The following is a 26,175-nucleotide window of genomic DNA, read 5'->3' as shown; positions in this document are numbered from 1 at the left end:
GCTTTTAGCCCACTCCTTTGCTATTGAGGAAAATGGTAAATTATCCCATCCTGGGATATTAATGTCTTCCTCTAAATCATTTCTGCCTCCAAATAGAGATTTTTTTACTTTGCAATCCTGTTTGTGACACCAAATGTATCACCAAAGCAATACTCACAGCACTGGTGGTGACTACGAATATGCCAGCATAGTTCTCAATCACAAAATATAAAAGACTCTCCATATAGAAAGCAGAAGAAAAACATTTCTTTAAACATCAGAAAGCCAGATCCCAGAACCAGAAAGCAAAATCCATCATGGTGACCAAGAAGTTAATAAATGATCACAGCAGGGGGCAAAGCCATTCTCAAACCTCCCCTCTCCCAGTCAGTGCCTTGTTAACCATCAACTGTCATAATGTGTCAGTTGGCCTCTGTTCTATCTCCTCTGACCTGACCCTACTCACTCACTTCCTCCTGGCTGCACTCCCTGTTCCACCTCTTCAGCAAGCTCCTCCCATCACGTGACCCAGGCTTCCAGGTGATTTAAGCAAATCATATGGGTCTATTAATTAATGAGAAAGATTTTTTCCATTTAAATTACTATTACAGAGTGAGAGAGAGAAAAAGAGAGAGAAAGAGGGTGGGGAGAGGGAGAAAGAGAGAGAGAGAGAGAGAGAGAGAGAGAAAGAGAGAGAGAGAGAGAGAGAGAGAGAGAGAGAGAGAGAGAGAGAGAGAGAGAGAGAGAGAATGAATATGGGCTTACAATGGAGCCCTAGGTAACACCCATACCCTCAAGCAGGTAACATGATCTTTTGGATAATGAACCAACAAAGGAGACTTCAGCTGGAGGAACGGTGAAGTAGGAGTACTAGGAGACAGCATTGTCAGGAAAATCCGAAGAGGAGAAAGTGAATGGGGAAGAGAGTGATCAACGGTGCCAAGTTCTATAGAGGTTAAGGAGGATGAGGAACGAAAAAAGAGAGAGAGAACATCAGACTTGTCCATTAAGACATAAGTGGTGATTTTGAAGGAAATAGCTTCAGGAAAGTGATGAATTAAGAAGGCAGATTACAAAGGGCCAAAGAGTAGATGAGAAAGAGTATTATATTCTATGTAATATAATAGTTGATATCATATAATGTTTTGAATTACATAAAATTTTGTGTACCTTATGTCATTTGATATTCATAATAATTCTGTGAGACAGCCAGTGCAGCATTATCTTATTTTACAGAGGAGGAAATTGAGTCAAAAAGAGGTTAGAAAGCTTGCCAAAAATCACACAACCAGTATAATGGCAGAATTGAAGTGGATAAAATAATAATAATTGGGTCAGACACATCAGATGTCCAATTTTATATATAAGTACTTTGATTCTGTCATTGGACCATCCCATATACATGGTTTATCTCCTGTAGATGAGGTATATTTCTCTAAAACTAAATATAATGATGAAGACAGAGTCCTTACCATGCCCTCCATCATAGAATTTGAACCTCTGAGAGTATTAATGATAAAAACATACTCATTGAAATCATCATCATCAAATATCTCTCTCTAACATATATACATATATGTATGTAGAGGGGAAGCTAGGTAGATAGAACTCTGGGCCTAGAGTCAAGAAGACCTGAGCTCAAATCCGGCCTCAGATACTTACTAGCTGTGTGACCCTGGACAAGTCACTTAACCCTGTATACCTCAGTTCCTCATCCGTAAAATGATCTGGAGAAGGAAACGGCAAATCACTCCAGTATCTCTGCCAAGAAAGCCCTGAATGTGTGGGGACACAACTGAAATGACTAAACAAAAGCAACAAACTACATATGTGTGTATACTTCTACTTTCACTTTTCTATATTAAAAAACTGATTCTATAATGGTAGTTATTATACACATACATATATACACACACACCACATTACCACATGTATATGTATATATATATATATACACCCATATGTATGTATAAATATATGCACACAAACATATAAATATATATTTGTTTGCGTGTAACCATGTCTATATATAGTATATATAAAACTATGCCAATATGTTATGTATAATTCTATACAATATATAAATTATATATGCAACCAAACCTATGTATTATATATAACTATGCCAATACATTACATGTAATTTATATATACATAAACTTATCATAAATATGTATAAATTAGATATAATCACACCTATCTAGTGTATGTATATAACTATACCAACACTTATGTGTAATTTTATACACATAAAATTATACATAAGTATGTTTAAATTATATATAGTGTGTATGTGTGCATACATACATACATACATATATAAACCACCATTATGAAGACATATATAAAGTAGAAAAACAAAAGGAGGAAATTTCCTTACTCCATCCCTATAAAAGAACACAAAAATGTACGAAACTTTCTATCACATCAACATCTACCACCAAGAGAAATCTCTTGGTAAAGAGTTAAATGGATGTCTAAAGAAAGTTGTGGAATTCCATTCATTAATTTCATTGTGGAAATTCATTACTTGGTGAACAGTATCATTAAAAGAGCTCCAACCTTAGAATCAGAGAACCTGGTTTAAATTCTAGCCCTTCTATTTCCTCGTTATGTGACATGGGCTGGCCATGTAATTTTTCTGAACCTCTTGTTTCCCCACCTTAACAATTAAGATACACTTGCACTAGTGACATCACAGGAATACTGTGAGGAAATAGCTTTCTAAGCTTTAACACACTATATAAAAATTAACTCTTTATTATTAGAAAATAATAAGAGATAACAGCTACAGCTATTGAAGATGATTACAAGTCTAGCATATAATATAATTTGATTAAATTCAATCCAGTAAGTTGGATACATTAAGCAACCTCCAGACCATTTTGGTAATCCTATAGTTTTTACAAGGCACTTTCTAAATATCTGTTGAATAAACGAATATAGAAATTAATCAGTGAAGTTTATGGTTAATAAAATCCCTTTTCTTCCTCAGCTTACATTTATTATTAAAACAAAACAAAGCAAAAACAAGACATTTGGCAAAAAAAATCATACAGGCAGGTGGGACACTTGGTCCCTTAGGAGAAATATTTGCATGTCTATTGTAAGAAATATGAAGATCACAATTTGATACTCGGGGAGCATTAACTCTATAGGGGCTCAAGCACTCCCTTGAATTGTCAACAACTACCTGATTTGCATCTAAAGAAATCAGCCAAATGATTCCACTGTGGGCCTGGCTTAAAATCATCTTCAGTCATCTTTTAAAATTATATTGTGTTATAGAAATGCTTGTTTTATTCCATGAATTAAAAATAAAATAAATTTTTAAAATGCTGTCCACCTCCAGAGAAAGAACTGATAAACTCTTAATGCAGATTGAAGCATACTTTTTTAAACATTTTTTCTTGTTTGATTTTATGTCTGTGTTTTCTTTTGCAACATGACTAATACAGAAATATATTTTGCATGACTGTACATGCATAATGAATATCAAATTGTCTTCTGAAGGAGAGGAGGGAACAGAAGGGAGGAGAGAATGTGGAACTCAAAATTTTAAAAACATTACTAAAATTTTACATGCAGTTAGGAAACATACGATGAAATCAATAAAAACATTTTAAAACAGTAAAAAACATGTTATTAATTGAAGGAAAGAAACAAATATTTACTTAGTTCTTACTATAGCTGAGGCTCTGAGTTAAGTGCTTTACAAATATTTTCTTATTTTTTTCCTCATAACAACACAGGGAGGTAAATGCTATTGTTTTCCTCATTTTACAGTTGAGGAAACTGAGGCGTATAGAAGTTAAATGACTTCCACTGGGTCATGCAGTTAATAAGTATTTAAGATGGGACTTAAACTCAATTCTGTCTAATTTCAGGCCCAATCCTATATCCCATGCGCTACCTCACTATAGTAATAAAAACATTGCAAAACATTGATTTGGGGAATGTTATATGGGATGTGCCTGCAAGCCAGGCTGTCTTGAATACAAACAGGAAACCAAACTTCAAGCCTACGCCTAATTTCTCCATCTGTTCACACATACATGTTGGAAGCAGAAAACACTGAAGCACTTTCCAAAAGACAAAAATGTTCACTTTGCAGAGAGTCATTGGTTACTTTCCAGCAGCCAATCATTTAGCGTATATGGATGGTAGAAACAAAATATGTTGCAATTGATATTTGCTTTCTTGACAGTCTGATGTGAGTTGCAATTCCAACATCCACTATATGACTCTGAGCCTCAGTCTCCTTATCTGCAAAAGCTAGGTGATACCTGTCCTGCCAACCTCACAGGATTGTTGTGAGGATCAAAAGTTATGACAATGTATGGGAAAGTACTCTGTAGATTGTAAAGTATTATATAGTCACAGGGTATTTTTATTGTTGAGGTACCAAGCACTCAGGAAAGAAAGTGCTGCAAGGAGGCAACCTATCAAGGGTGTCTTTGATGAAAACATTTTATGCAAAAATCAAGGCATTCTTGGTGAAAACTTTGAAAGGAAACCAGGCTGGCTTTTGAAGGTAATTTTCTAGGACACAGTTATACAACTAAATGAGAGGAGTAAAGAATACTCTCCTACTATATTTATTATTAATTGATTTTCTGAAAGCATTAACCTCAATAGAGAAAAATGCAGTCTGAAAGGCGCTCCTTATACAAAATGTTACTCATAAATGTATCAAAATTTTATTAAGTTCCATAATAGATGCAACAAGGGATATTTTTTACTCAAAAATCCAGTATGTGCAGACATCAAGATGCCAAATCAGCTGATAAATGACTTTTGGAGTTCAGTGCCTTGAAATATGACCTTCCTTTGATTCAAAAAACAGAAGGATTTCCTATCAATGATGACTTTCTCTTCAAAAATGTCCCATTTCACAGAATGATGTCAGAATAAAAGCAGGGAACCCTAGAAGACTATTAAGCCTTCTCAGTGAAATCCACAGTAATGTAAAAATCTAATTACTTGGATAAATGATCTCATCCATATGAGGATATCTATATACATAAGATATAGATTGCAATGCATCCAGGTTTTCTCGTTCTGTGAAATTTTCATCTGTGACTTAGTATATATTGAGTTCTACCCAGCAGGCTGGGGGTCTTCCTCCATATCTCCATATTAAGGTATCTAGGTGGAAAAGTAGATAAAGCACTGGGTGTGGAGTCAGAAAATTTTGAGTTCATAATCCAGCCTCAGAAATTTATTAGCTATGTGTCCTTAGTCCTTAAGCAAGTCGTTTAACCTATATCTGTCTCAGTTTCTTCCACTGTAAAATAAAGGTAATAATATTACCTATCTCCCAGAGTTGTCATGAAGAATCAATGGGATATTTGTAAAGCTCTTAGCATGTCCCTAGTACATAATAGGCGCTACATAAATGTTAGTTATTATTACTATTATCATTATCATTTTTCTTTATATTGTGTGGGTATCAATATATCTCAGTCTTTCCATCAGTTATCCTTGAATCCTGCTTTAAGACTAGCCAAACTCTTTCTCTTGTCTTATCCTAAATGCCTGTTTTCCATAATTCTTCCCTATCATACATCATACTCTATTCCTACCTACCCGGGCAGGTAGGTGGCACAGTAGATAGGATGCCAGACCTGGAGTCAGGAAGACTTATCTTCTTGAGGTCAAGTCTGATCTCTAATACATACTAGCTATGTGACCCTGGCCAAGTCACTTAACCCCTTTTGCCTCAGTTTCCTCATCCCTAAAATGAACCACTCTAGTATCTTTGCCAAGAAAACCTCCAATGGAGTCATGAAGAGTAAGACATTACTGGACAACTCCTTCTACCATGCATCTCTCCACTATTCTTTTGAGCAAACCCTTAATTTTAGTTCTTTGGATACCATAACTTGTAGCCATATGGAATCACTAGAGGGATAATGATGTTGAAAATGGGCCTTTATTCCAAGAAGTTAACGTGTTTTAGGTAATTCATGATTAAAAAATGGATGTGGGGTTGAGGGAGAGGAGGGATGTAGAGAAAATCTGGAACTCAAAATCTTATGGAAGTGAATGTTGAAAACTAAAAATAAATTAAATTTCAAAGACAATAGAGTAAAAGTACCTTTCAAAAAAAATGGATGAACAATGCATATTGCACAAATTAGAATATTCTGCCAATTAGCCAAGTGATGCTACTGTGAGGACTTTAAAAAGCTCAAAGCGATAAATATTCAAATGTTAGATCCTAGTGGTAGTAATGTGCCACATTGTCTTTCACTTTACAGAGAGTGAGTGCTTAATAAAGCTCACTGCATCAAATTGACTTGAACACAGTACTACAAATAGGGTTTAACCAAGGCATGGTATCATGGAATTATAACCTCCCTCATTCTAGACAACAATTTTCCCAAAGCAAAATTTATTACTGTAATCATTTTGCCTATGTCATGTTGCTTAGCTACATTGAGTCTCCTAAAACTCCCATTTTTATACAAACTATTGTTTAACCATGCCTTTTTCATCTACTTACTAAATTTTTGTGCCAAGTACAGACATTTTTTTATCCCAATTAAATTTCATCTTATTAGATCCAATTCATCATTCTAGCCTGCCAAAATCTTTTTGGACCTGCATTCTAGTGTTATTCCTCCCAGATTCTTGTCATTCACAGACTTGACATGTATGCTACGTATGCCTTCATCCAGCTCATTCATAATGCAAAGCCAGAGACAGAGTCCTAAGGCACTACACTTGAGACCTCCTACAAGCCAATATCAGCACATTAATTAATATCCCTTGGTTACAGACATTCAACAAGTTACATATCACCTAAGAATGCCTTCATATAGCCCGTATTTCTCTATCTGGACCAGAAGAGTCACTTAACTCTTTGTCAAATGTTTTGCTGAAATCTAAATAAAATGTGGCTATAAAATACCCTGCTTCAAAAGAAAATTAAGTTAACTTGGAATGACCTGTTCTTGACAAAATCATGCTGATTTTCAGTGATCACTGCTCCAATTTCTAAATGCTCACAAACCATACCCTAATAGCATATTCTAGAATTTTGCTAGGAATATTAGTCAAGCTCCCTTAATTAGCCTGTTATCTCTTGATTCCTTCCCTTTTTTTTTGAAAATTTGAATGTCATTCTTTAGTCCTGTGCCATCTCTCCTTTTTCAGTGTTCTTTCAAAGATCATCTTTAATGATTTAACAATTATATCTGCCAATTCTTTCTGTGCTCTAGCATGTGATTTGTCTGGGCCTGATGAATAGATCTCATTGAGGGCAGATATATGCTGTCTCCTCACTCATTTGGAGTTTATATTCCTTGCTAATCATTTTGTTTGTTTGTTTTAGTTTTCCCAGTCCAAAATTCATTGTGCTTGGGGGTAAGAACAGGACTCATAATTGCCCTCTAATACATACTGGCTGCATGACCTTAGGCAAGTCACTTAACCCCTTTGTGCTTTAGAAATCTCTAAAAGATGAAAAGTTGCTGAAAAGATGCTAACTTGCATTGTTAGAAGTAGTTTCCTCACTCACAATGCAATCACAAGTATAGGTAAAAACTTAAGAAGAATTGATTTTATCTTTTCAACATCTTTTAAATATCCCCAGTTCTCTTTTCCAACAGAGATATAACCCTGGCGCAGGCCCTCATCACCTCAGACCTGGACAACTGCAATAATCTGCTATTGGTCTGCCTGTGTCAAGTCTCTCCCTATACCAATCCATCCTCCATCCAGCCACCAAAGAGATTTTTCTAAACTATGGGTGCAATCATATCTCCCCCTTACTCAAATTCCAGTGACTCCCTATTATCTCCAGAATCAAATACAATACTCTGGCATTCAAAATCCTTCATAACCTATTCCCCTCCTATGTTTCCAGTTTTCTTACACCTTACTCCCTGATAACTCAGCTTATTCTTTGATCCAGTCACATTGGCCTCCTGATTGTTCCACAAACAAGACACTCCATCCCTCTGTTCTGAGTGTTTTCTCTGCTTGTCCCCCATGCCCAAACCATCTCCTTCCTCTGCTCCAACTACTGGCCTCCCTGGCTTCCTTTAATTCCCAGTTGAAATCCCATCTTCTACAGAAAGCCTTTCCAAATCTCTCAGTTTTAGTGACATCTCTCTTTTTTATTTATTTTCCTACATAAAGCCTGTTAGTACATATTTACCTGCTTATTGTCTCCATCACAAGACTGTGAGCTTCTTGAGTCCAGAGACTGTAATTAGCCTTTTTTTTTTTTTTACCCCCAATGCTTAGCACTTAATGGGCATTTAATAAGGATTTATTGACTGACTAAGAGAACCATTCCAAGTACTGGAGATTATAGGGGATGGAGAGCATGCTGAATTACTTAACTTTTATTTTATTTCTATAGTCTCCTTCAGAGAGACAAAAATGGAGCAATGGATAGAGATCCAACTTTGCAGCCATAAAAACTGGGAGCTTGAACCCATTATGCCATGTTCGCTTCATCATATTTGTAGAACAGAAAACATAATAATTTTTTGAGGCAATAGGGATTAAGTAACTTGCCCAGGGTCACACAGCTAGTAAGTTCCTGAGGCTAGATTTGAACTCAGATCCTCCTGACTCCAGGGCTGGTGCTCTCTGCACTGATATGGTACCACCTAGCTGCCCCAATAATTTTTTTTTTAAGTAAAACTCTCATATCTTTATATGTCTTACATTCTCTTTCCTTCTTTCTCTCTCTATCTCTGTCTCCTTCCTTCCCACCTCTTCCCTGCCTCCTTCCATCAACTCCCATAGGTTTAATTCTGCTCCCATTTCAATGAGATGTTTGTCTTTTTCTGGCATCTCATAACTTTTACCATAGTTCTTTCAGTATGCAGTCTCTCCCCTCCCATCAGTCTGCTCTATATCATAAATGTGGCACATAGGCTCTAGACTCATCTTCCCAAACCCACACTCTCACTGGGAGACTGATCCTGCTGATCACCTCTGGGCAACCAGGGAGTGGAGTAGATAGTGCTGGGCCTGGAGTCCAGAAGACTCATCTTCCTGAGTTCAAATCTGGCCTCCGACACTTACTGGCTCTGTGACACTGGGCAAATCTGTTTACCTCACTTTTCTCCTCTGTAAAATGAGCTGGAGAAGGAAGAGGCAAACCACCCCAGTATCTTTGCCAAGGAAACTCCAAATTTGGTCGTAAATACTAGGACAGGACTGAAAAATGACTGGACAACATGATCACTGCTACTTCTCCTCTCAGGGCTTTAGGAGGATTTTGAGTACTGTTTCTCATAAGTTTCCATATATATATGTGTATATGTGTACATGTATATGTATACATACATATTTCCATATATATATATACATATGTATATATATATAATGCATAGCTGTTTACATATTGTTTTCTCCCATTAGACTACGAGATCTCGGAAAGCAAGCAATGCATTTTAGCTTTCACTGTATCCTCAGCTCTTTGCACAGTGCCTGGCACATAGAAGGCCCTTCATAAATGCCTGTTTTATTGATTTAAAGTGATTGCTACAAATCACCCACCTTCCTCTTCCCTCCTGCCCCTCATCAGGTTCATTTCTTGGTTCAGCATAGCCAATGGACGTGCCATACTCCTGCTTACTGGACACAGTATTTTGATTGCTGGTTCACTTCGTTGTTGGGCTGACTCAGGAAGGTCACTCGTCAGAGCTAGCTCCTAATTGCACATGACTGATGTTACTGCTACCATTGGACTTTGCCACATGGGAGGAATAGTGATCATGTTGGACACCAGAGTCCAAATCCAAAAAGATCTTGGCAGGCTAGAGAGATGAATTGAATATAAAAATTTTTAAAAATTAATAGGGATAAAAATATCTATACTTGATAACAATTGAATAAATAGGAGACATGGTAAGATAATAGTTTGTACTAAAAATGGGCATTTTAATGTACTCAATATAAGTAAACGATGTAACATAATAGACAAAGTAATTATGGTAATCAAATTTGCATTGGGAAATATATTTTTCCAAAATGAGGGTGATAATAATTCCATGGTACTTTGCCGTGGTCAAGCCATACCTGTTGCACTGTGATCAAGTTAATTCACAAAAGTACTATATGAGTGCTAGTTTTTGTTATTACTATTAATCATTTTTCTGCACATTATATTATTGAGATACAGTTGCTCCAGGACTGAGAATTTAAATGATACAATCAGAGTCACGCAGCATCTATGTATCAGAAAAGGAGTTTGAATCAAGGTTTTCCTTCTATGAGGTCAGTACTCCTTCAACTTACTATACTACTTCTATATGGATTAAGATGTCAGCCAATCAACAAATATGATATTAAGTCCTAAATGCTTTGGGGAAAATGAGAATGTTTCTGATAAACCTCGGACTTGTATAAACCAAATGCCCAGGAAAATGTTTGCTGATGGTGTGAACCAGAATAGTGGCCACAGCTGGCCTATGCCTTTGGTTTTGCTTCACAGCTTGTCACTTTTTAGAACCCAGAGCCACCTGTATATTGACAATATTTAGTTCCATTTCTAGATGTTCAAGCTTAAAAGACAAACAGCCACCACATAACTTTTACCACAAGCAAAAATGAAAGATAATCTTTCTTTATGTTCTATTCTAAAAACTAAACATTTTCAGATGATTTGGAGGTTTCAAATTTTCTTCCATTTCAAAAGAGTACAATTCTTAAATACCTTATGGCTCCACTCTACATGTCCATGTTCGTAAATCCCCTGGACATTCCCCCTACTTTAGGTCTAAGCAAATGTTCATCGAGTGGATAAAATGTGTTCAGGATGTGGCAGAGTTTTTGAGGTGGTTTTTTTCTTTCCCCTTTTTGCCAGAGTTTACAGCTGTAGCGAACAGTTTGATGCAGCTCTAATTTCTAATTATGACTTACTGGGAATGGGGGAGGTTGTCAATTTTACTTGTCCCGTGGTGAGAAACAAAATGATTCCCCTTTTTGCTGCCAACCAAATCATCCCATTCTTTTGCAAGGCTAAGAATAATCATCCAAATAACAAAAGTCAACAGAAGTGATTATCATTTTAGGAATGGCGACTGACTTTTCCAGAGAGATGAACCCATAGAACTGAAACATCTGAGCAGGCTCCCAGACAGGCCTTCTGAACTTTTAATTGCATGGCTCTTCCTGATGCTTTCACAAAAATTGGCCCTAAGACCAAGTTACCCAGACTAGATCTTATACACATTCCACAGCACCACAAATTCTAAAAAGGACTTATTTCATTTGTCCTTCCTTCATTCCCTGGGGAAATTTTCCAAAATCAAATTGGAAAAATTGAAAAACAACTTCCCCTAATTTGAATTTTTATAGGGCAGACATCTTAACTGAGAGCCTACACAGAGAAAATCTGGCAACTAATAATCTCTGCTGATACAAGGAGAGGTACACTAACTATATAGACTTTTTTCCCTTTTCTTTTTTTAATGTGCTTTAAGGTATGTTTGTTTTTGTTTCATTGGTTCCATTAATTTTTATTTCTTTGCTTTGTTTTTTATTTTAATTTTACAGTCATTTTCAGTATTGTATTATAGATAAGGAGCTGAACTAAGAGCCAGGAAAATCTGGGGATATATCTCACCTCTGACCTGCACTGGCTGTGTGAACCTGAAGAGCACATTTCACTCCACCACCCTTAAGAAAATCTCAGAGAGAGGGAGAGAGATAAAGAGGGAGAAGAGGGGAGGGGAGAAAAGGGCAGAGGAGGAGAGGGGAGGAAAGGACAGGGCAGGGGAGGGGAGAAAACAGGAAGGAAGAGGAAAGGAGAGGAGAGGAGGGGAGGGGAGGGGAGGGGAGGGGAGGAGAGGGGAGGGGAGGGGAAAGGAGGGAAAAGGAGGAGAGAGGAGGAGAGGGGAAGGGAGGGTGGGGGGAGGGGAGGGGAGGAAAGGACAGGGCAGGGGAGGGGAGAAGACAGGAAGGAAGAGGAGAGGAGAGGAGAGAAGGGGAGGGGAGGGGAGGGGAGGAAAGGAGAGGGCAGGGGAGGGGAGAAGACAGGAAGGAAAAGGAGAGAAGAGGAGAGAAGGGGAGGGGAGGGGAGGGGAGGGGAGGAGAGGGGAGGGGAGGGGAAAGGAGGGGAAAGGAGGAGAGAGGAGGAGAGGGGAAGGGAGGGTGGGGGGAGGGGAGGGGAGGAAAGGACAGGGCAGGGGAGGGGAGAAGACAGGAAGGAAGAGGAGAGGAGAGGAGAGAAGGGGAGGGGAGGGGAGGGGACAGGAAAACCAGGAAAGGAAGGGAAGGGAAGGAAAGGGAAGGAAAGGAAGGAAAGGAAAGGGAAGGAATACTTTTCCTTTTCCTTTTTCTGGAGTTAAGGCAACTGTTATAATTACTTTGCATTTGCTTCATTTTTTTTCTGTTTTGCTTACCCAGCTATAGTAATTGTGTATATTATGATTCTGTACGTTTCCTTCTAGTACTTCACACATATCTTCCTATGTTTCTCTGAATTATTAATATTCATCACACCCTATTATGCCAAAAAAAAAAATGTGCTATATTTGTATACCCCAATTTGTTCAGCCTTTCCACAATGGATGGGCAGCCACTTTGCTTCTTGTTATTTGGATCCACAAATTTACTGCAACTTTTCTTTTTCTTTTTTTGTTTTTACACAAGGGAGCAGATTGGGGGAAATGATGCTGGTGCAAACACTGTAAATTCCCTTTAAGCATGGAAGACAAAAAGCTGAAACTTCGAAAGAGAACTCTTGAAGTGGGCCAGCTGTCCAGGCCTTTCAAGCAGGCGGCCCTGGCTTCTTTCCCCATTTGTCCTGCCAATTATGGCTTGATTGATGAGCTGGTGTGTGCAAAGTGACCACCTGAAAGCTCCGCAGGCTCTAAGAGCCTGGTCAGTGAATATTTGACCCTTAGAGGCCATGGATCAAATATCAGGGTGATATGCATTTCAATAACTTTGTTTTGATACTTGAAGGGGAAAAAAATTATTCACACTAGGGGGGAATGAAGGAGATTAAATATTTATGCTTGAGAGCATCTCTGAGCGGATCTCAAGTGACCGCTGTCACTAGCCTCCTGGTCAACTTTTCTTAGCCTGAGCCCCTTTGCCTTTTCATCTCAGAAGGGTAAAATATATATTCTTCTGAAGAAGAATAGCGGAAAGGCTTTTGTAGCAGCCTCTGAAGGGATTTTCAGTCAGTGGCCCCTTTTGAGGGAGAAAAAGAGGGTTTTCCTGGGCAATGGGTATTCCTCACTGTAACCTGACTCAACAGGACTCCAGTCTGGCCAATAATTAACCACGGGATAGGACAAAGGTTTTATTGGGTAGAGTGGCACACACAATGGGGTAAGTCATAAAGAGCTCTGTGCTCCCGACCAAACTGGGAGATGGCAAAAATAGCAAATTGAAAACAAAAGAGGAAAAAAATATGATTATAATATGTTGGCTTTTCTGTTGTTTTGTTTTTCTTCTGTATGGTCTTATATTCTTGAATTGGTTCAGCCCTGGGAAGATTTAGAGAAATTTATCAAAACTCAAAAGAGAAAGAGATCTATAGGTGTAGCTAGAACAAATAGCCCCAGTCTTTGGAGCAAAGGCTATTCACCTTGATCGCCCCCCTTACAATTATAGTTCACTGAATATTAATGCGTACAGACTCATTTGTAGCTATAAATATCAGCTCCTGCTCTATAATACTTAGAATACACCTCATTTCACTGCCTTAGCATTTGTTAAGACATCGTAAAATTACACTGAAATATATAATGCATGCATTTCCTATTCATTTAGGACTCTTGTCTGTCCTCTGAATGTTCCTCAAACCATTTACAATTTTTACTCCTTACTTGATCTTCTACACTTTGTTTATTTAGGCCACTTAAAATAAGGCATATCATTTCCATTAAGCTATGACTGGATTTGACACAAGACATCATAAAAGTCATACAGAAGGGTTCCTTTCTCATGGATGCTGGTTGCCCAGTAAATGGGAATCATCAGGGCTTGCTTAGAAGTCGACCCACAATCTATCCTCGAAGCTGTTCATTTTGAAATGAGGGCTGTTAACCTACTTTACACAATAGGCTACACTGTGTGACCAGATGATAAAAATAAGAGCACAACATGGAAATGAAGAAAATGTGTTGGAGAGAGAGAGAGCGAGACAACAAACAAACAAAAATACCCTGAACAGGACAAGTTAAAGAATGACTTGGCAGTGACATGGTATAAGAAATTATTACCTCCACTGAGAGATATAAATTACAGGCAAGTGAGTTCTGCCTCAGTGAAAATTCGACATGTAACTAAAGGAAGAGGATTCTAGCTTATTATTCTTGTCATGGAGTTGTGGAATATAACAGCTTGCATTTGAACTAGACCTTGCATTTGTGGACATGTGAAGTTAAGAAAAGCATTTGTCTTAAAGGTAATCAGGGCCCAAAGGCCCAAACCATATGAAGATTAGCAAATGGAAATGCTAATGTGTTTGTCAGGTTGAGCTTGAAGTGATAAATAACCACTTCAGGCTTTGATACAGACAGCAAAGTCCTTCCCACCCATTCTATTCTAATGTTAACCTAAAAGCTCATGGGGTGATGCTGAAAAACAGATCCTCCCAACTAGAAACTAATAGTGTGAATGTGGTCTAGGCCAAGTTTCACGCTTCCTAGAAATGGTCCAGAATATTTCTCATCCCCTGGCCAGGGACCATCTTTTTTGCTTGGTTTTGTATCTCTGGTCCTTAGCTCAATTCTTGTCACATAATAGGTGTTTAATAAATGCTCTATCACCTATCTATCAAATCTCTATCATCTGTCTAATTTATTTCTTTATCTATACTGAGATATTTTCGTAAAAGCAAAATGCACAGTTAGCATTCTTCATACCTTGATAAAATGCATTCAAAACATAGCTAAGCATATTGTCCCTTCTGGGGTATCTGCCATCACTCAACTTGGTACGACATGGCTCCCTAACATGTCCAGTGTAAGACCTAAGAAGAAGTTACATTAAAAAACAAGCCAAGGAACTATGAAAGCACTGATTTAAATTTGGACAGACTTTTACCAGTTAAGTCTATGCTTAGCCAACTCAAATAGTAAGAACATTGATATACTTTCTTCCCCTAACCCAAAGGATAATCTATAGCAGTTGTTCTCAAATAGTGGTCTAAGGACCTTTGGGGTCCTCCCGATCCTTTCAACAGGTCACAAGGTCAAAACTATTTTCATAATAATACTAAGGTATCATGTGCCTATCACAATACTCCCATTTCCAACTACATTTCTTTTGAGGCCAGATTTTCTTCACATCTTTATAAACAATTTATCAAAATAGGTTGTATGCAGAAATAGTATGCAGAGAGTAAAATGATTTGCCAGAATATTGGCAATAATGCCACTCTTCTTAATATATTTTTGTTTTGGAAAAAATATAGATATTTTTATAAGAATGATGTTTATTTTAAAATGTGTTAACTACTATTATTTTTAATGAATAAATATGTAAATTATACAGCATTAGTCATGATATTATTAATGTAAATTTTTTTATGGTATGGACTTGTGATTTCAACAGGTCTGGATTTGGAACCTCCCTTCACTGATGCAGTTGAAGATTTTTGGTCTTTCCTGGACAGTTTCCTGGAGTCAAGGTTCTAAGAGGGTTTGGGAAAAGCTTCCTATAGAAAGTAGGATTTGAACTGTCACTTGAAGGAACATAGGGAAGCCTAAAGGTAGAGATAAGAAGGGAAAGTATTCTAGGATAATGCTTATTATTAAACAACCAGTTAAAATGCCTAAAGTCAGGAGATAGAATTTCTTATTCATGAGACAGGTGGCTAGTGTCACTGGATCTCAGAATACATGTTGGGGTGAGGGGGGAGTATAATGTGTGAGATGTATATAAGAAGATTTGGAAGGTGGAGAGGGGTACATCATGAAGGGCTTTGGACACCAAACAGAGGATCTGATATGTGCTCTTGGAGGTAATTGGCAATCACTGGAGTGTATTGAGTAGGAAGGGGATAATATAGTCAGACCTGTGTTTTAGAAAGATTGCTTTGACAGCGAGTGGAGGATGAACTGGGGTGAGGAGTGATTTGTGGCAAGGAGACCAATCAGCAGGCCATTAAAATAGTCTAGGCATGAGGTGATGATGGTTTGTACCATGGTGGTAGCTGTATCAGAAAAGAAAGGAGTACATATAACAAATGTTATGAAGGTAAATTTGATAGGATTTAGAAACAGCTTAGATGTGTGTGGAGAAATAGAGTGAGAGAGGGTGAAGCAGGACACCTAGGTTTTGAGCCTGGGTGATTCAGAGGATAACAGCAGTAACTTCCACAATAATAGGGGAATTAGGAAGAGGAAAGGTTAGGGTGAGGCAATGAGTTCCATTTGGGACAAATTGAGTTTAAGATGTTACAGGACATCCAGTTTGAGATGTCCAATAGTGAGTTGGAGGTGTGAGACTAGAGGTCAGCAGAGAGGTTAGGAATGAATAAACATATTTGAGAGCCATTAGCCTAGAGATGGGAGTTAAGTTCATGGGAGCTGATAAGATCACCAAGTGCAATTGTATATAAGGAGAGGAGGACCCAGAACAGAGCTCTGTAAGATACCCAGAGTTATTGAACCCAATCTGAATGAAGAGTCAGTAAAGCAGATTGATCAGGAGCAGTCAGATAGGTAGGAAGAACACCAGGAGAGAGACATGTCATAAAAAAAGCTAAAGCAGAGACTTGTCAATGAGAAGAGGGTGATTGACAGCATCAAAGGCTCTAGAGAGGTCAAGAAGGATAAAGCTTGAGAAAATGCCATTACATTTGGCAATGAAGAGATTATTAGTAACTTTAGAGAACAATTTCAGTTGAGCCATAAAGTCAGAAGCTAGACTGTACAATTAATAAGAGAGAAAGGAAAGGAAGTGGGGGCATCTATTGTAGATAGTTTTCTAAAGTTTGGTCACATGAAGAAGAGACATAAGATGAAGGCTAGCAGGAATGGATACACTGAGGGATTTTTGAGAATGGAGGAGAAATAGATATGTTTGTAAACAGTAGGGAAGCAACCAGCAGACCAGGGTGAAATCGACAATAATTGAGAAAGTATGGAGGACAGAGGGGGCAATCTACTGGAGAAGACAGGAAGGAATGGGATCACTTATCCATGTAGACTACCATGCCTTGGCAAGAAGAAGGACCATCTCTTGATGTGAGATAGGGGTAAAGAACAAGATAGTGGCAGAAGCATCTGAGTGATGTGAAATGAGGAGGAGGAAGAAAGGAGAGGGAGCACTTGGTGAGCGACCTCAATTGTTTTCTATCAAATATGAGGCAAGGGTCTCAGCTGAGAGGAAGGAAGAATCATGAAAGATTTGGGGAGGGATAAAAAAGTTTCAAAAGAATGGCTGTTGTGAGTGGGATAATAAATTCATATATATTATAAATACATAACTTAATAAATTATAAATATAAATATGTAAAAGATTGCCTAGCAGCAATGAAGGTCCATATGAGCTTACATAACATAAATGGGTCCTGGATGCAATTAACATGACTTTGTGATTTTCTACAGCTTCATTCAGCAGCACAACGGTAGGAGATAAGACAGTAGATGGTGGGAGTAATCCAAGATCTGCAATACAATCCAGGGGCAAGAAACTCAAGAGAAGAAAGCATAGAATTGATCTGGCTGACTATGAGGTCAAGATGAGAAAATGAAGACAGTATAACTGGGAAAGACCTGAGAGATCTAGAAAATGGAGGTCACTATAAGAAGAACAGGGTCTGGAGTTGCAAAGCAGAGAGAGACATAAAATGGCAATAGGTCCTAATGAGGAAATTTCAGAGTTTGTGAATATGGAAGTGCTATATTTGTGTTTGATGACAAGATCAAAAGTATGATTATGGCTCTGTGTGACTGAGGTAGGATGGAGGAGAAGGTTATGTGAAATGGGTAAGTTGGGTATTTGAGAGCATATTTATTAGAATCCCCTGATGTGAGACAGGAGCCCAGAAAGGGACAAATACTGTGAGCCAAGCACATTGAGGAAAGAAAGGGAATAAGAGTTGGTAGAAAACAATTTCTGGAATGTTGATTGTGTAATAAATATAGATTGAGTGAACCTCAAAGGAGGAAAGTTTACTAAGTGATGGAAGTAGGGAGAGAACATGGACCTGGCAATGGGGAGCAAAGAGTTTTCAAGCTCCTCCACTTCAAACAGTGAGTTGAGGGAATGAGGGGGCAATGCAGTTAGTGCCAGAAAGGCAGGCCAGGGAGGCTGTATCATTAGGAAGGAGCCAGGTCTCAAAGACTGTCAGATGATGGAATGAGTGGGAAAGGAAAAGATGTAAAATAAAAGCCAAGTTATTGCCTTTGAAGGAGGAACTCCAGACAACACAGTAGAAGGGGATAGTGGGCAGCTTTAGAGTGGAACATTGGTAGTGAAGGTGGGTGGAAGGAAATGGGAATATGGAATTGGGCAGTAAGGGATGGAGAATGATTTTGAATAATTTCAGTTGGAGTTTCAGAATCAATGGGATGGGGAAGGTATGACCAGTGGTATTAGTTCAGGTAGGTTTTCTTTGTCTATAGAGTCTTGGCCTCAGGGTAGAGTTCTCTCAATGGTTTAGGTAATTCAGATGAAAAGACAAGTGCTAGGAGCAAAAGGAATGGTATAATTCCACCTCCTTCAAGACAGGAGATCAGGTTTGAAACGTGATGGAATGGCATTTCTCCTGCTCCCTGCAAACAGAATAATCTGGTGTTGAATGGAATGGTGTTTGTCTTCCTGTTGAGGCAGGTAAGAGACCAGGCAGGAGACATGGTATTGGTGGAATGGCATCTTCTCCCTTTATCTCAATTTTAGGAGACTAGTACATAATGGCATAAAAATTTTCCTCTTCCCAAGGAAGGCTGGACACCAGGTAGAAGACTCAACACAATGGAATTGTGCTTTCTTCCCTTACCTCAAAAGCAGGTATCTGTCAGCAGAGACAATGTGTAGATATTTAAGTACGTGTAAACTATATGTAAATGAATGCAAGGTCATTTGGTGTGAGAGACACTAGAAACTGGATCAAGAAAGGCCTCATGGAGGAGATGGCATTTGAGCTGAGCTGTGAAGAAAATGGACAATTTGAAGAGGTCAAGTTACATACTAGACATAAAAATAGTCTTCTACTACTTGGGCAGTTTGATTCTGCCTTCCCTTATCTCTGCCTCTTGCTTAATCAATTTAAACACCCATTTCAATGATCTATAGTCCCCGAGATTCCTTTACTCCTAGTTAATCTGTCATATCCTTCTTACTAGTCCTCATCCCTGGGTAAAACCTCTTTGCCTGCTCTTTTCATTCCTACTCCCAGGCTGCTTTACATAGCTGAAGAAAATTTTCAAATCTCATCAGTTAACTCCTCTATACATTCATTATATCTAATCTCAATTGAACCTTCAGTGTTGGTTTGTTGTTTTAGCAATCTTACTCTTCTTATCCAGTTGTCTACTTTTAGCATTTTCTACAGCATCCATTTCACATTTTTAAAAAGAATTTTTCTTCAGCTCCCAACTCTAATGTCCCTATATATGTATATATATATATATATACATATATATAATATATATGTGTACACACACATAGTGTGTGTGTGTACATATTTGTATGAATATATGTATGTATGTATGTTCGTGGAGTTTGATGGAATGAACCAATCAAATCACCTTATCCCACTTAAATCAACAAGCCACCACACCTTGATATTTTTGCCAGGTGAGAATACATCTCAATTAAAGCGGATGATCAGAGGATCAGAGGTGTGAACTAGGTTTTAATAAGTTGGTACCTCTATGCTTAATCAAGGAATTTCAACTAAATCTAACAGAATTATCTTTGGATTGGTTGATAGACTTGGTCACCTTTTTTTGGGTTTGTACAAAATGGGAAATTTAATTTGGAATAAGTAATTCAAATGACTAGCATCACAGTGGTGAAATTCTTCAGTCAAATCCCTGAGAAGGAATCACTTGTACCTGGAGAGGAGAGGGACAGGGAAAGGGAGAGCTTCAACCTTGGCCTTGGTCTCTATCTCCTTTCAGGTCTTGCTTTGACAAGAGGAGGACCTTGTGAACTTTAAAGGTTCAGAGGAGTTTGGACTTCCCATCAGAAGCCTATTCCTACCAGCATGCCTAAAAACCATGTGCAGTGCCATCATTAAGAGCTGAAGACAAAGCTGAGGAAAGGCAACTTCAAGACTGTACAAGGAATCCAGCATAAAACGTAGACCATGCCTTTGGGAAACTGCATGAATACAACACAAAGGGAAGAATTCTGTGAGTTATCATTTTGCCATATGTGTTCTCTAAGTTTGAGACCACTTTCCTCTGGATTTCCCTGATGGGAGAGTATGTAACAGACTTGTTTTTTTAGATGGAGAGAGGGGTATGTTGTACTGATTATTTTCACTATACTCACCTTAATAAATACCCTTTTCTAAAAAATAATGTAGTCTAACTGACAAATTAAAATCAATTCTGGGGAGATTCCTACTGATGAAGAGTTCATGAGTGATATCATTAGAAAGATATCCCCCCTAGCCATTTAGGATTAACCCTAGGGCCTTGAGGGAGACAACTCAGTGAACCTTTCTGAACCTTGATTTCTTCTCTGCAAAATGGCAATAATAGTACCTATGATATCTGTCTCAAAAAACTAGGATAAGCCTTAACTGAGATAATGAATGTGAAGTGTTTCACAAACTGGAGAAGGCTATATAATGGCAGCTATTGTTTTTATAGGGCAGCTAGGTGGTACAGAGGATAGAATGTTAGGCCTGGAGTTAGAAAGACTCATCTTTATGAGTTTAAATCTAGTTTTGGGCACTTATTAGCTATGTGACCCTGGGCAAGTCACTTAACCCTTTTTTGCCTCAGTTTCCTCTTCTATAAAATGAGCTGGAGAAGGAAATGTATCTTTGTCACAAAATGTATCTTTGCCATAAAACCCCCAAATGGGTCATGAAGAGTTCGAAACAAAACATGTTATTTTTAGATAGGTTACCCCTCCCCCATACTCATCTACTCTATTCAGAGGTATACTTTTTTCCTTTATGTTCATGCTTCTCAGGAATAATTATAAAACTCCTTTAAATTCCTAAGAATTTGTCCTCAAAAAGTTAAATTTCTGCCACTATCTGAATACTGACTCTGTTCCTGGAACTTGTTGAGTGAAATCAACTGCTTCTACTTTCATGATGGAGGGAACTTACTATTAGCACTTAATGTAAACCAAGATTCTCGTGAGCTTTAAATTCAGGAGAAAAAGGAAAGTGGGAAAGAAATGGAGGAAGAGAGATGAGGGGAGGGAGGGAGGAAGGGAGAAAGGAAAGAAGGAAGAAATGAGGGAAGGAAAGAAAGGAGAGAGAAGAAAGACCAGGAGAAAGGAAGAAAAAGAAAGGAGGAGATAAAAGGAGAGGGAAAGGAAGGAAAGTAGAGGAACAGACAGAGAAAAGGAGAGGAAAAGGGAGGAAAAGAGAGGAGAAGAAAGAAGAGGAAGGAGAGGAGAGAAAAGGAAGGAAAAGAGGAAAGGAAAGGAATGAAAAAGAATGGAAAGGGGAGGAAAAGAGAGGAGAGGAAAGGACTTAATGGAAAGTAAGATGAAGAAGAAACAAGAAGAAAAAAAGCATTCAGGGTTTGTCATTAATACACAGCATTGTGTTTTAAACTTCAGAAATCTGACAAAGCCGCTGAATGGGAGCGAGTCAGCCCCTCCACATTTCTGCAGGATTCTTTTGTCAACAGGGGCTTTTAAACAGTTTATGAGACAATCATGGCAACGGTGGAAAATCTTCTGGTTTAGCAAAGAGAAAGGAAATAAAAATGCTAAACGCTTGAGGAGAAAGTGTCTCCTACATGCAAAGCTAATGATTTACTGATGTCCTCTTTACGTTAAATGAGGCAGGAGATCACAAACTTAAAAAAAAAACACTTAAATATGATTTTAAAATTAATTATGCTTCACCCCCATAATCGTATTTAAATTGCCTTTAAATTGGTTATTCATGCATTGGGCTTGTCACATAGAAAATGTATCTTTGCCCAGATTCTGAGTTGTGCTATGCCTGATTTGTGAAATATACTCAGTGTGATCCCCGAATTGAGTGTTGACTTTATAAAGGCGGGTGGCAGCAGAATAACAAGTATATGGCATGATATCTATTATTAGAGAAAGCTATTAATTCTGTTGTTGGTTTCAAAGTTTTTTTTAATTATTGTGTCGGAAGGTATTTAACAGTCCTTGTACCAATTTGCATTTTATTAAATAAAAAAAGAAGAAACAAAATGTAACTTTTTAATGGGTTCAGAAATATTATGACTAAAACAATCCCAAATAAAAGAATTGGAAAAGGTACTTCTTCCCTGAACACAAACTGTGATTATTGATTTACAATTAATAAAGTTACTCAACTGAAGTCTAAACAAGAGTTCATACGTGTTACACGTCTTCCCAAACCCCCAAACCATGTTTTTAGCCAAAACGAAAAAAAAAATAGAGTAAAATGTGAAGTTCTGGGTCTTTCAAGACAAAATGTCACTCTGGCTTATGTAAACCTCTAATTACAGCATGGCATTTTTGACTGTCTGGTACTTTGATTTTGGATGAAGATGGAGAACAGCTAACTCTTTTCTGGCTCCGCAAAGATGAATGCAAACTGTGTGGCCCATTGAGGATGGGTACCTACCTCCTTTCTTCTTGGCAATCATAAAAATCAGGAAGGCTTCCCATTCTTTCCAAGATGATTTGCAGGAATGGGCTGGGTCAGTTCATGTCTCTATTGCATGTACTTTCCTTAAGGGCAGCCCATGCCTTTTTCATGCTTGTCTCTGGCTGTAACTCCAATGACTGTGCAGGCAGATGAATTTAACAGTAGTAAAATAAGGCTGCTTAACTTTTCATCCAGAAGCTCCTGATGAGCTGCCATTGTATTGCCAGATAGAATTGAAGGCCTGGTTGGATATCATCTGGAAGTATATTTTAGAACTTTGTTTAAAAAGAAATTCCTCCTTATATGTGCAAAGACTTAGCAAATCATTAGGACCATATGCTGAAAACAAACAAAAACCACACCACCAACAACAACAAAAAGAGAAGTCTGTCAGTTTTCAACTCTAAATCATTTGCAAGCTACATCTAAGAATCAATATTCTCCTCACCCAGACTGCCCTTCTCACAGAAAAGGACCTCATTTGATTATCTTTCATGGAAAAAATAATGAAGATCATCCTTCCTTCGAGAGTTACTTTTTTATAATTCTGCACTATAAATCACCTTGAAATCATCCATAATTTTCTTTTATTTCTCTTCTTTCTCAAAGGATAGAATTGTAGACTTTGAATTGAGAGAAATCTCAGGCATTATCTGGGCCAACCCCTGAATTTTAAAAATTAGGACATTAGCCCAGGGAGGTTAAGTGACCCAAGATCATACAGATAGCAAGCATCAGAGGCAGAACTTGAATCTAGGTATACCGAATGCACAGACAATGTTCTTTACACTGGACCGGGGTGGGGAACCTTCAGCTTCAAGGTCATTGGACCATATACATCATGTCAAGCCATCTGCATTTACCCTTGATTTTACCTCTTTAATCATCTCTCTAATTTTCAACTGCTCTTTATCCACTTTGTCCACAAACCCAGAAACTTGTCCACTTTCTCAAGTGAATATCCTTAATTTCTCCTCCGTTCCACAGCCAAACTTACAGAAAAAAACAACTGTTTACAATCACTGCCTCAGTTTTATGTCTCAAACTCTTCTCAGTTACTTGTTGGTTGGCTTTCTTCCCCACCACTCAACTGAAATTGCCTTCTACAGCATCCTTAAAAATCTCTTTATTGTCCAGTCTTTTAAAATCTTCTGCCCTTTTCTCAGGACACATCCTCTCTAAAACATTAGACACTGTTGACCAACCCCTTCTTCTGATTATTCTGTCTTCCTTATATTTTTGGGAAACATATCTGCCTAGGGGCAACTGGGTGGCACAGGGGATAGAGTACTGAGTTTGGAGGCAGAAATACCTGAATTCAAATCCAGGTTCAAACACTTCCTGGCTATGTGATCCTGCACAAGTCACGTCACATTTTGCCTCAGTTTTTTCATCTATAAAATGGGGATTAGAGTAGCATCTTCCTCCCAAAGTTATTGTGAGGATCAAATGAGATAAGATTCCCAAAGTGTTTAGCACAGTGCCTGAATAAATGCTTGTTTTTCTTTTCCAACCCATCCTCCATATAATGATTAAAATAATATTCCCAAAACAGATGTCTGACAGCATCATTTCCCTGCTCAAGAGTCTTCATTGATTCCCCATTGTCTTCAGGATCAAATGCAAAGTCCTTCTGTTCGTATTTAAAGCCTTTCACAGTTTGTCTCCAGACCCCTTTTCCAGGCTAATTACACATTAGTGAACCTCTCACACTCTACCCTCCAGCTGAACGCTCCTTCCTATATGTGGCATCTCTCTATATGTGGGATGCTGACCTTTATCTTTGTACAGTCTGCCCCCAGCCCCATTCTGGGAATGCTCTCTCTCTCTCCTCATCTTTGCCTCTTGGAAACTGTACCTCCCTTTTCTGCTCATCTCAAGTGGCATCTCTTTCAAGAATTCTTTCCTCAGTTTCCCAAGGGTTAGTCCTCACCCCACCCCCCAAAAATATTAAACTTTTATTCTGAATATATCATGTATAAACTTATTGCTGACCATAACACATCTGCCCAGTAGAATCAGGTAACCAGCATTTATTAAGCACCTACTCCATACAAGGAGCAATGCTAGGAATACTAAAACAAAGATCCCTTAAGGGAGGGACTATCTCTGCCCTGCACTGGTATTCTTAATTCCTAACAGGCACCTGATACATAGTAGGGACTTAATAAGTTTTTAATGATTGATAAGTTAGAATGTTGAAAATAAACTCTCTCAACAAAACTGATCATGATATGAGGAAAAGAGTACTAAACACCATCCTACTACCAAAGCAATTTGGAAAACTGAGTAAATTACCTAAATTACTGAGTTTATTCACTATTGAGGGAGGAAAGGTGAAAAACAGAGATAGAGAGAGACAGAAAGACAGACACAGAGAGAGTTGAGACTAAAGCAACAATAAAGATGATTTGATTATAATATCAAAACCAGCATGCCTATTTAGCTTGATCTCAAAGATTCAAAATCTCTAAAGATAAAAGGGACACTGGACCCTGTGTAGTCCAACTCTTATCTCCCTCTTTTTGCCCACCCCCCAACTCAAATTCAATAAGCATTTAATAAGAACCTGTTCTGTGTAGATGTTTTGTGCTAGGAATATGAAGGTTCACCAAGGCAGCTAGGTGGCATGGCGGATAGAGTAGAATTCTGGGCCTGAAGACAGGAAGACCTGAGTTCAAATCTGACCTCAGACATTTACTAGTGTGACTGTGGGCAAGTCACTTAGTCTCGATTTCCTTAACCATAAAATGAGAATGCTAATAGCACATACTTTGTCAGTCTGTTGTGAAAATCGAATGAGATTGTATTTGTAAAGTACATGGTATAGGGCCTGGTACAGAGTAGGTGCCACATGAATACTTATTCTCTTTTCCTGCTTTCAGAGGATCAGCTCAGATTTTCAACTTTACAAAACAAGGAAAGAATAGAATTTATAGTTTAGTTACAGGCAGCTTAATGGGTTTGTAAAGATGGGATAGTTTTGATTCTGTGGGGGCAGAGAAAATATTTCTGCTCTGCAAGAGAGCAATAATACAATCTACTAAAAATAATCACATTCATTTCCCAATGTTGCCTCATCCCAATTCTTTTGAATTTTAGAAATTTTTTCTATATGTGGGAAAAATAAATAGCTGTCCTATACCTAAATAAAATGAATGAATAATCATACACAGTAGCTCCCAAGTTCTTTTTTTGTATTTCTAAGTAAGCAAATGATTATGTGGCTTTTATTCACTTGACTTTTTGAGCCTGTAATCTTCCAATGAATAGTCAAGAATCATCACTGACATTTATAAAACATTTAGGTTTACCAAATTTTTTTCTCTCTCTCATGAAGCTGTGAATATAGTTGGGGTGAGGCTTGTTTCTCTACATTTTACACAGGAGAAAACCAAGCCTCAGAAAGATAATCAATTTCACAGAGCTACTAAGTGTTGGCACTGGACTTGGCTTTGATTCTAAGA

The 26,175-nt window shown here is 38.1% G+C and overlaps 1 long non-coding RNA gene across 3 annotated transcripts; it reads left to right on the top strand.

Moving 5' to 3' along the window:
• The first annotated feature begins 70 nt into the window (after positions 1 to 70).
• On the top strand, positions 71 to 22,901 carry LOC140500945 (uncharacterized). 3 transcript variants are annotated; one of them, XR_011965980.1, is made up of 6 exons: positions 71 to 519; positions 10,130 to 10,224; positions 11,308 to 11,379; positions 15,523 to 18,927; positions 20,043 to 20,276; positions 21,673 to 22,901. It is a non-coding gene; the product is annotated as an uncharacterized lncRNA (long non-coding RNA). The 3 variants fall into 3 exon arrangements; XR_011965981.1 differs by having other exon boundaries at positions 92 to 519; positions 15,523 to 15,598; XR_011965982.1 differs by lacking the exon at positions 11,308 to 11,379.
• The last annotated feature ends 3,274 nt before the right edge of the window (positions 22,902 to 26,175 follow it).

The sequence above is a fragment of the Notamacropus eugenii genome, chromosome 4 (genome assembly GCF_028372415.1).
Source record: "Notamacropus eugenii isolate mMacEug1 chromosome 4, mMacEug1.pri_v2, whole genome shotgun sequence".
NCBI lineage: Eukaryota > Metazoa > Chordata > Mammalia > Diprotodontia > Macropodidae > Notamacropus > Notamacropus eugenii.
This window is presented reverse-complemented; position numbering and strand designations above follow the sequence as displayed.